General features: G+C 42.1%; 1 pseudogene; it reads right to left on the bottom strand.

Moving 5' to 3' along the window:
* Positions 1-1,046: 1,046 nt before the first annotated feature.
* On the bottom strand, positions 1,047-10,939 carry LOC148030195 (uncharacterized; annotated as a pseudogene).
* Between the last annotated feature and the right edge of the window lie 525 nt (positions 10,940-11,464).

Raw genomic sequence — 11,464 nt, 5'->3', positions numbered from 1 at the left:
TAACCAGAAATCACCATTTCCAATTTTCAATTCAGCAAGTGTCTCTGCTGAAAATTTATGACCAATATGCTCCGGATTCCTCAAAATTTGCTGTTTAGCAGCCCTCTCTATTTGCTGATCACTGGCAGATGGAAGCGGTACAGCAACCGGCTTCACCTTCTTATCCACAGTTTTGTATTTCGTGTCAACCCTGGCTTCATTATTCTCTTCTGCATTACATAAACCTTGCTGTAAATCAGCAATTCTGCACTCCAATGGCTGAATATTGTCAGCCCTCTACTCTATGGACTGCATAGAAACAGCCCCAAACTCTGAATGCTGAAATATTTCGGCAGTAAACTCTATTGGCTGAAAATTTTCAGCCCTCTGTCTCTCTGAAAGCTGATCAGAACCTGCTGGAAACTCTGTTTGCTGAATTTCTTCAGCACTCAATACTCTTTGCTGAGTAACCTCAGCCTCTGACTCAATCTGTGACATAAAATCTGCAATTTCATGAAACATGTCTAGGGATTGCACTAATACATTACCGTGACAATTCAGCATATCAGTTTTCAGCATATCACCCATCTCTGTCATCGTATCTGCACAAATCACACTGTCATACATCCCATCTATGTGCTCATCATCCTTCAAAATTCCTGCATTTTTCAAATTTTTCTCCTTCCTGCATATATACTGCCTGGCAGCTCTAGGCAACTTAGAAGTCTTCTGATAACTCATTGAACTGTTTGCTGAAATCCCAACATAACCAGAGGAGAAAACATCGCTGCCAGGAGGCGAGAACTCCAATCTCCTCTGCTCTGTACCACCGTCGTCTCGCGAAACGGCAGTACCTAATGAAAACCCGAATCCCTCACAGTGGGTAAGGGTGCATCTCTGAGAGTATCCCTGTTTCTAACATGGTTCACACATACAGTCATAAACTGAACTGCTCTCATACCATCTTTACTGCGAATTCGTGCATAAGCAGATCCATCATGCGAGTGTGTGTGTTCAATGAAAAGAGAGAGAGAGAGTGTGTGTGTGTGTGTACACTTCACCTTCAATTAAAATTTCAACCAATTTTGGAAATAAACACAAGTTTTGGGAGAAATGAGATCATTGTCTGTGCACTCGTGCAAAACAGGACAAACTCCATAAGGAATACTAGTGAAGGCTGAAGATTCAAAAAACCGACTTTGTGAGCCTCGATACAACACAGTGTCCTTGTATATACCAAGTTTTGGGACACGTATCATGTCTTCCGTATGCAAAAATTTGCTTACAAAAGTGAAGTTAGCATCGTGAGACGAGCAGATACCCCATGGTAGAGAGAGTACACAGGCATAACAGGAGCAACTGGAGGGAAAGCAGAAAATGGGCCATCACAGTCTCTTCTATCTCACCATCCAGCACTAGCATATCCATAAGCTGCTTGACGTCTTTAACCCTTAGCTCTTCTTTTGTGATTCCAGATTTTCTCACAGCATCAGCAATAGTCTCCATAGATGCCAAACCTTTCCAGCAAGTCTCGCTCTCGTAAGCGGAACAAAATCAGATGGAAATCTTTGCCTTGTAGAACCGAACTCTCTGTTGATTTTGAGATTGAAGGTAGGTGCCCATTCATTTGACTGCGGAAATCCAAATGAATTTATCAAGGCCAGTGCATCGTTTCTATATTGAAACGCCTTGCAAAATACATGAACAATACGACGAATTACAACATAAAGAACCAGTCCAACCGTGCGAAAAAAAAACTGATTGCATTTATCTCGGAGAGCATCAAGAATTGAGCACATTATAGCGTGGTGAATCCATCCAAACATGCGACATTCTTATGCTTGTTATGTCAATCTGGCAATTCTGAAACTCCTCTTCAACTCCCTGTTTTCGTTATTGAGTTGCCTGTACTGCCCTCTGATCGCAAGCAAAGTACAATTCTTCGCATTGCTCTGCAAATCGAACATGGCTTTTCTGCCTTTCTTCCTCATTTTGTTCCTGCATTGCATTCCTTCTTCCTCAGGCATTTAATCGAGACTCAAAGACCTTCCGAAGAACACACACCCAGTGGACAACTTTTTCTTCTCTTTTTCCATGCTCTGTTCCTCCTCACTTGTTCTCTGCGCCTTTTTTTTTTCGAATACTCTGTCTTCTTTTTCCTAGATTAGTCTTCACCTCTTTTTCTGTCCCGCCCTCTTTAGCTTTTTAAAATTCCCCTCTTTTACCTGCGTCATAAACCAGAAAAAAAACCCACTTATTTAGCCACAGTTTCCTCTCGTACACACACAGAAAAGCAGCATCTTTTCCTCTTCACGTTGCATGTCCCTTCAACTCTAGGTCTTTTGCTTTGCTTCAAGCTTGGTAAAAGTATGAACACAAAGCATTTCACAAGAACATCTGCACTCCCCATTGCAAAGCACCTCCCAGTCGGATCAATGGCAAAACAATAACAACCTGCTGTGTGAGCATCAAGCATGTATAATGTAGAAAGAAATGGATAAACAAGATATCCACCGTTCCATTCTCAGTTGTGAGGAAAAACAGTTCACCTCTTAAGGAAACTTACGCTTGTTTCTTCTGTAAAGTTGAACATGAACCAACTAAAAGAAAAATGTTCAAGCAAAGCAAAGCACACAACGTCTACATCAAAATATGTACAAAGTAACAAATCTCATGCACAACTTTTGGGTGGTTTTCACACCTCGAATGCGCAGCAATACGACATCCACCCCCTCTAATCCTGCGCATCCTCCGGATTGGCCAACTACCTAGGATCATTATCATCAAGATCTACAAACAGATCAATCTCTTCGTTATGCATTTCCGGTAGATCAACAAGATTATCAGCCATATCATCTGTCTCTTCCATTGGAGTTTCTTGTCGTTGCTCTTCTCTTGAAAATTCTTCCAATGCATAATCCTCATCATCTCTTTTCTTGAAAATCTTGATTCTTTTTCCAGCAATAGGCACTCTAAGCACTGTTCCATCCAATTCTGTCAGCTCATATGTTGCATTATCAAAGACATGTCTGACTATGTATGGCCCAAACCATCTTTTCACCATCTTCCGAAGTGCAGTATGCTGATTTTCAAGGCTGCTATCAAAGACCAATACCCAATCTCCCTCTTCTGTTGCTCTAGGCCGCAAGCGATGCCTGCTGTCAAACCTGTCCTTATTCTTTAGTCTAGCAACCTTCAACCTGTCAATAGCTAGCTGAATATCCTCAGGTCTCCTCTCCAATTGTCGAATCCGAAGAGCTAAGAGCTCTTCTCTCGTCAAATCCTCCTACCAAGGTAAAACTGACCAAGTCAAAGCACAAGTCTCAATCGGCATAACAGATTTCTGACCATACATCAACTCTGCAGGCATATATCCTGTGATAACACTATGAGTCGTATGATCAGCCCACAAAGTAAATGGTAGAAGTCTCGGCCATTCTCCAATCCGTCCTCTGCATGATTTGGCTAATGCTTTCACTATCGGCGGATGCCCTCTTTCACTCTTTCCATTTCCCTCTCGATTATATGCTGTGGTTAGAGCCAATTTGATTCCTAGCTGAGAGAAAAACTCCCTTGCTTCATCTGCATCCAATTCACCACGATCCGCAGTGATCTTACCCACACAACCATACCTGCAGAAAATTTCCTCCAATAAGAACTTACACACTGCACTAGTGGTCTTCGTTCTCAAAGATCTGCCCTCAACATGATTAGTAAGATCCTCTCTAGCCAAAACAATGTATCTCATCTGCCATAGACCCATAGGCATGGTAACCAAATCAACTACCCACTTATAATGAATGCATAGTGGATAGGTCGGATGAAGCTCATCTCGATGACCCACTACTGAATACATTTGGCAGTCTCTGCAAGTCTCAACAAAGTGAGAAACATCTCTATACATTCCTTTCCACCAATATTTCTCCTTGATTTTCTCATAAGTAGCCCATACTCCTCTATAACCAGCCCAAGGACTCTCATGAAACTCCCTCATCACCTGTAACTGTGTCTCTCTATCGCAGACAACCCGCAAAGGTAATCCGCCTCTTTTCTTCGGATGCTTCCAAAGAAATCCATCCTTGAGAAAATAACCATAAGCTTTCCTTCTGATCTTCTTGAACTCTCCATCTGTCCATTCATCTCTTTTGCTTAGTGTACTAAGGTACCTGCCAATCTGCAACCAATCTCCAACATAGAGTTCTTCTGTGAAAGCCACAATATCATAGACATGACAAACATGATCAACCATAGTGGCTGAAATTTCTGCATCATCCTCTTCTGCAAGTAGAGTCTCCTCATCATCATATCTGGCTCTAGACAACATATCTGCCACTGGATTATCCTTCCCTGCTATGTGTTTAAATTCCGGATTTAATGACTTGATGTATGCAATCCATCTCAACATGGCTATATCGGGAGTAGAGCAACTCGTGATCATACCAATCAATGGCAAGCAATCTGTCTCTACACAACTGAAGCTCCAATAAAGTACTCCTTGTCACATTTGAGAGCCGTGACAATCCCCAATAACTCCCTCTTGATTTGTGGATATCTCCTCTGTCTCTCGTTTAGGACTTTCGCCCCAAACCGAATAGCATACCTATTTCCATTTGCATCATCTTGACCCACAGCCCAACCTATGCCAATTGGACTAGTTTCAACTGTCAATACAATAGGCCTATCACAATTATAATCCGCTTTCCTGAGAGTAGGAGCATTCTACAATAACTTCTTCAATTTCCACATGGCTTTAGTGTGGCTCTCATCCCAATAGAATTTCTGCCCCTTTCGAAGCTGCTGATACAAACAATCTACAATGTGTGCAAAATGAGGTATCCAAATCATATAAAACACACAAGCACCAATGAATCTCCGTACCTCTGAAGTAGTAGAACAATACTCTGCAATCTTGCTTATAGCATTCACCTTATCAGGTGAGGGTTTCCTGCCATAATATCCACACATATGCCCAACAATGACAACCTCATTCACTCCAAAAATAGATTTTTTCCCTGAAAGTGTCAAATTCACTTCTTCTAACCTGGCCAAAATCTTCTCACATGCTGAAATATGATCAGCCACAAAATATCTGCATCCCTGCTCATTTAGGCTCTCATTCTTCTCTTCTTCTGCACACCCTTTAATGGGCACATCATCCAAGAAAGGCATAGTAAGCTGAGGTATGTAATCACGAAGGACCTTATGCATGGGATTCATCATATGCGCAACAGAATTAGTGGCACCTTGAGGCAAGGTACACATCCTGACAAGCCCAATAGGAGTTCTCATGGTGGTTATATCCCTGCTTTCCAAAGCCAGCTGAAACTGATCATATCCTGAATATAAATCACCCAAAGAATAGATGGCACGTCCAGCAAATGCCTCTACAAACTCATCCACAACTGGACCTATACCAACATTCCTGATAGTAACTCTGTTCACTGGCTGCATGTCCTGAATAAATCGAAGAGTACCATTCTTCTTTGGAACTGTAAACCACCTGTTTGAGTATGGTGCAGATGAAGGCTCAAGGATTCCCATCCTGATTTTCTCATTCAATAAATCAATCAGCTTTGGCAAGTGTGCTTTAGGCACTGGAATAGGTCGGAGATTCCATGGGATATGCGGAATAGTAAAAATGACCATAGGAGCAACAATATCAAGATTCACACATCCAATCTCATGTGGGAAAAAAGCAAATCCCCTTCCATGACGCTCAAGCATCTCCTGAAAGCATTGCTTCTCTATGAGTAACCAGAAATCACCATTTTCAATTTTCAATTCAACAAGTGTCTCTGCTGAAAATTTATGACCAATATGCTCCGGATTCCTCAAAATTTGCTGTTTAGCAGCCCTCTCTATTTGTTGATCACTGGCAGATGGAAGCGGTACAGCAACCGGCTTCACCTTCTTATCCACAGTTTTGTATTTCGTGTCAACCCTGGCTTCATTATGCTCTTCTGCATTACATAAACCTTGCTGTAAATCAGCAATTCTGCACTCCAATGGCTGAATATTGTCAGCCCTCTGCTCTATGGACTGCATAGAAATAGCCCCAAACTCTGAATGCTGAAATATTTCGACAGTAGACTCTGTTGGCTGAAAATTTTCAGCCCTCTGTCTCTCTGAAAGCTGATCAAAACCAGCTGGAAACTCTGTTTGCTGAATTTCTTCAGCACTCAACACTCTTTGCTCAGTAACCTCAGCCTCTGACTCAATCTGTGACATAAAATCTGCAATTTCATGAAACATGTCTAGGGATTGCACTAATACATTACCATGACAATTCAGCATATCAGTTTTCAGCATATCACCCATCTCTATCATCGTATCTGCACAAATCACACTGTCATACATCCCATCTATGTGCTCATCATCCTCCAAAATTCTTGCATTTTTCAAAATTTTCTCCTTCTTGCATATATACTGCCTGGAAGCTCTAGGCAACTTAGAAGTCTTCTGATAACTCATTGAACTGTTTGCTGAAATCCCAACATAACCGGAGGAGAAAACATCGCTGCCAGGAGGCGAGAACTCCAATCTCCTCTGCTCTGTACCACCGTCGTCTCGCGAAACGGCGGTACCTAATGAAAACCCGAATCCCTCACAGTGGGTAAGGGTGCATCTCTGAGAGTATCCCTGTTTCTAACATGGTTCACACATACAGTCATAAACTGAACCGCTCTCATAGCATCTTTACTGCGAATCCGTGCATAAGCAGATCCATCATCCATAACCTTTGTTTCCATGCGCATCTCTGTAATGAATGGCTGACCAAGAATTATGGGATAAGAGCATGAATCCTGCACAAAGAAATGAAAATCCTCCTCCACATCACCAATAGAAACCCTGACACTAGGGCAAGCAGCATATAAATCACCTGCAGTGTTATTGGCGGCTCTCATACGCCATCCATGCTCTACATCCATAGGCCATCTGTTACTCTCATAAACTCCACGAACTATGAGATTAATCTCTGAACCATGATCAACCAATGCAACATAAGGCACTTGTTTCTCTCCAATCTTTACCATCGTCTCTGTAGTTGCCCTAGCCCAATGGCTCTGCGAAAAGTGACTACGCGGTATCATGACAGGCTCATCAATTTCAGCATAATGCATAGGCTGAACCCTCTTCTCTACCTGCGGCAAAACAGAAGCATTATCAACCATAACCTCATCCTCATCCTCATCCAACTCTCCAATCAAAACTCCCTGTGTATCAGTGGTAGCCAATCCATGTCTTTTCCTCTTCAGGACCTCCTGAAACTGATCCTGAAACTCTCTTTTTGAGATGCCCAAAATCTCAGAAATAGTGAAACTCACCTCACTGCCAAGTATCTTATCATTAAAGATTTTCTTCATGTCTGTAGATGTCTCAATATCGGACATCAATTTGAATCCTGGCTGCTTTCTCTCTCTAGGCTCTTGCCTCTTTTCTCTCTTTTGAGCATCCTCCATCTGTCGATCTGTCCCTGGTCTTGAAGACGGTCCTGCAGTAGGTGGAGTAACAAACTCACCCCCTCTAGTCTTCTTAGCTGCACTTGGATTTTCTTCATCCCTCTTACGCTTCTCCTCAACAAGTACATCTGCACCATGAGATTTAGCCAAATAAGCATAAATAGAGTACCTGTCAACAGGCGAGTCCCAACCTGTCTCTGATCTGATGCTAGAGCCTGCACTAGTCAAAACAGTTTGCTGAATTTTCCCCTTGTTTGCAGTCTCCATAGCATAAGTCCATAACGCTGACTGAGTCTCTGATCCCTTCTCAATCTGTACTCCATATGCAGAAGCATCACCTTTAGCTGTCACATAAGAAGTACGCGCAGCTATGTCCTCCACTAACTTCTTCATTCCACCTTTACCAAAATTGGTAGCAAGTGGAGCTCCTGTCTCAGTCAACCAAATCTTACCATCTTGGCCCCAATATACCAAATTCTGCCTCCTTGCATCCTGGAAAGAGTCACAATCCCTGCAATGCTGATGCTCCGTACTATCACACCAAATACATCTCCGATCTCTCCTAGGTGCACTAGGAGCACTCCTAGGTGCACTAGGAGCACTCCTAGGTGCAGTAGGAGCACTAGAAGAAGTAGTAGGCACAGTTGAAGCAAACTGCTCCTTCAACTTTCCCACTAACTCCGCTTTGACTGACTCAAGTGTCAAATCTGTGATGCCTTTGATTATGTCATCAATAGAGGTAGGCACCGATGGAGCGGATGGTTTTGGAGCAGAAGGTGTAGGCATCGGTCGTGGAGTAGGAGGAATAGGTGGAGTAGAAACAGTAGGCACTGGCATAGGCCAAGAAACTAGCTGAGGAGGAGAAGAAATAACAGGGATAGAAGTAGGCATAGGAGCTGATAATGGTGTAGGTGTCATGGAACCATTCTGTAGGCGAGTCTTCCATATCCTCCTCTTGGTCAAAGCCGAGACTGCATCCTGAGTATCCTGCCAATCAGTTTTAAGACCCATAGGCTTCGTACGATCTTCAAGAAGCTCACCCAATTCTTCTTGAAGAGCAGGATCTGCAGCTTGCAAGAAAAGTTCAACTTTTTCAACATCCAATGCTCTTTATTCAATGGCATCAAGCTGACTATACCTCTCTTCGAATTGTCGAATCAACTCCGAAGCAGCGAGACCTTTGTTTGGCATGTAGACCCACTCTCGGAATGACTGTCGAGTAGCCATACCAAAGTCCTCAAGGAAGTATTCTTCTTTCAAGGCCTTCTTAAAATCTTGCCAATGTGTATTTTGAATAAAAAGATCAGTCACTTTTGTCCTCAAAGCAGGTGTGACAAGACGAAGGAAGTACTTACTCATAAGTCCAGCAGGAACTCCAAAAAACCCCATCTTGATCTCATATGTCTTCAAATATGCTGAAACATTACGTCCGTCAAATAGCTTCTTCTCACTCTCAACTGCTTCAATAGCCTTAGTCGCGCTGTTTGCATTCTCTTGCTCTGAATAGAGTTGCCTTTGCTGAGACAACTGTTGTTGATGCAATTGTTGTTGCTGCTGCATATACAATTGTGTTTGCTAATTTTGGAGCTGCATATACATGGACATATTCTGCAAAATCTATTTTAGATCCTCCGTTGAAGTACTTGACGCAGCAGTCATTGATGGAGCTGAAGTAGAGGCAGCTGGAACTGTAGAAGAAGCTGAAATAGAGACTGAAGTATCTCCCATCCTGAAATTTCTGCGACGCTTTCAGATGTCAAAGGGTTTGTGAAAGCAATGTTGCGTAAGGGTTTGTGAAAGCAAAGTCGCGTCTTCAGAAGACCTTGATAAATTTCAGGATAAAAGATCGAACAGATGAATAAACAAGATGAGAAAATAATGTCAGGACTCTGTTTTATTTCTATCAATAAGAGTTTCAAGATTCAAGATAAAGAAATCCGAGCAGCCTCTTGAATGCATAGATCATATATACATTTCAAAGAAAATTTCCAAGAGTATGGTCTTCATTGATGAATGTTGCCTTTCAGTTCTTTCAGCCGTTAAAGATCACAATCCATGTCCCAGAGCTTTTCAAATACTTAGAATTCGAGGTGCCCGACGCTCAGCATAACAACTTGCAAAGATGTCAAAAGCTCGCTCCTTTCTCTCAAAAAGCTTTTTATACACATGAACTACACCATTATCCTTTTCTGCAATTTGTCATGTTCATCTGATAAACCGCTTAGTTTGTGAGAAGCCTTTCAACTCCAACAGATCCACATGCATATATTATGGTGGATGTCAAACCTTGTTTCAATACTAACTCCACACAATGCAGCTTCAGGACACTTATAAACTCTGAATCAAACTCGTTATCTGTGTACCAAGCCCCACTAGTGAGCTCCTTTGAAGGTTTCAATTCAGCCAGCATGTAGACTTTCTTGCTTTTGCTTGAGATTGATTTGACTGCCTTTATCAGAGAGTGTGTGTGTGCGAGTGTGTGTGTTTAATGAAAAGAGAGAGAGAGAGTGTGTGTGTGTGTGTATACACTTCACCTTCAATTAAAATTTCAACCAATTTTGGAAATAAACACAAGTTTTGGGAGAAATGAGATCATTGTCTGTGCACTCGTGCAAAACAGGACAAACTCCACAAGGAATACTGGTGAAGGCTGAAGATTCAGAAAACCGACTTTGTGAGCCTCGATACAACACAGTGTCCTTGTATATACCAAGTTTTGGGACACGTATCATGTCTTCCGTCTGCAGAAATTTGCTTACAGAAGTGAAGTTAGCATCATGAGACGAGCAGATACCCCATGGTAGAGAGAGTACACAGGCATAACAGGAGCAATCGGAGGGAAAGCAAAAAATGGGCCATCACAGTCTCTTCTATCTCACCATCCAGCACTAGCATATCCATAAGCTGCTTGACATCTTTAACCCTTAGCTCTTCTTTTGTGATTCCAGATTTTCTCACAGCATCAGCAATAGTCTCCACAGATGCCAAACCTTTCCAGCAAGTCTCGCTCTCGTAAGCGGAACAAAATCAGATGGAAATCTTTGCCTTGTAGAACCGAACTCTCTGTTGATTTTGAGATTGAAGGTAGGTGCCCATTCATTTGACTGCGGAAATCCAAATGAATTTATCAAGGCCAGTGCATCGTTTCTATATTGAAACGCCTCGCAAAATACATCAACAATACGACGAATTACAGCATAAAGAACCAGTCCAACCGTGCGAAAAAAAAACTGATTTCATTTATCTCGGAGAGCATCAAGAATTGAGCACATTATAGCGTGGTGAATCCATCCAAACATGCGACATTCTTATGCTTGTTATGTCAATCTGGCAATTCTGAAACTCCTCTTCAACTCCCTGTTTTCGTTATTGAGTTGCCTGTATTGCCCTCTGATCGCAAGCAAAGTACAATTCTTCGCATTGCTCTGCAAATCGAACATGGCTTTTCTGCCTTTCTTCCTCATTTTGTTCCTGCATTGCATTCCTTCTTCCTCAGGCATTTAATCGAGACTCAAAGACCTTCCGAAGAACACACACCCAGTGGACAACTTTTTCTTCTCTTTTTCCATGCTCTGTTCCTCCTCACTTGTTCTCTGCGCCTTCTTTTTTTTCGAATACTCTGTCTTCTTTTTCCTAGATTAGTCTTCACCTCTTTTTCTGTCCCGCCCTCTTTAGATTTTTAAAATTCCCCTCTTTTACCTGCATTATAAACCAAAAAAAAAACCCACTTATTTAGCCACACTTTCCTCTCTTACACACACAGAAAGGCAGCATCTTTTCCTCTTCACGTTGCATGTCCCTTCAACTCTAGGTCTTTTGCTTTGCTTCAAGCTTGGTAAAAGTATGAACACAAAGCATTTCACAAGAACATCTGCACTCCCCATTGCAAAGCACCTCCCAGTTGGATCAATGGCAAAACAATAACAACCTGCTGTGTGAGCATCAAGTATGTATAATGTAGAAAGAGATGGATAAACAAGATATCCACCGTTCCATTCTCAGTTGTGAGGAAAAACAGTTCACCT

This window comes from Lygodium microphyllum, chromosome 10 (assembly GCF_053477565.2).
Source record: "Lygodium microphyllum isolate KBCC chromosome 10, Lygodium_microphyllum_v1.1.10, whole genome shotgun sequence".
Lineage (NCBI taxonomy): Eukaryota > Viridiplantae > Streptophyta > Polypodiopsida > Schizaeales > Lygodiaceae > Lygodium > Lygodium microphyllum.
Note: the sequence above shows the minus strand (reverse complement) of the source record. Positions and strands in the feature narration are given on the sequence as shown.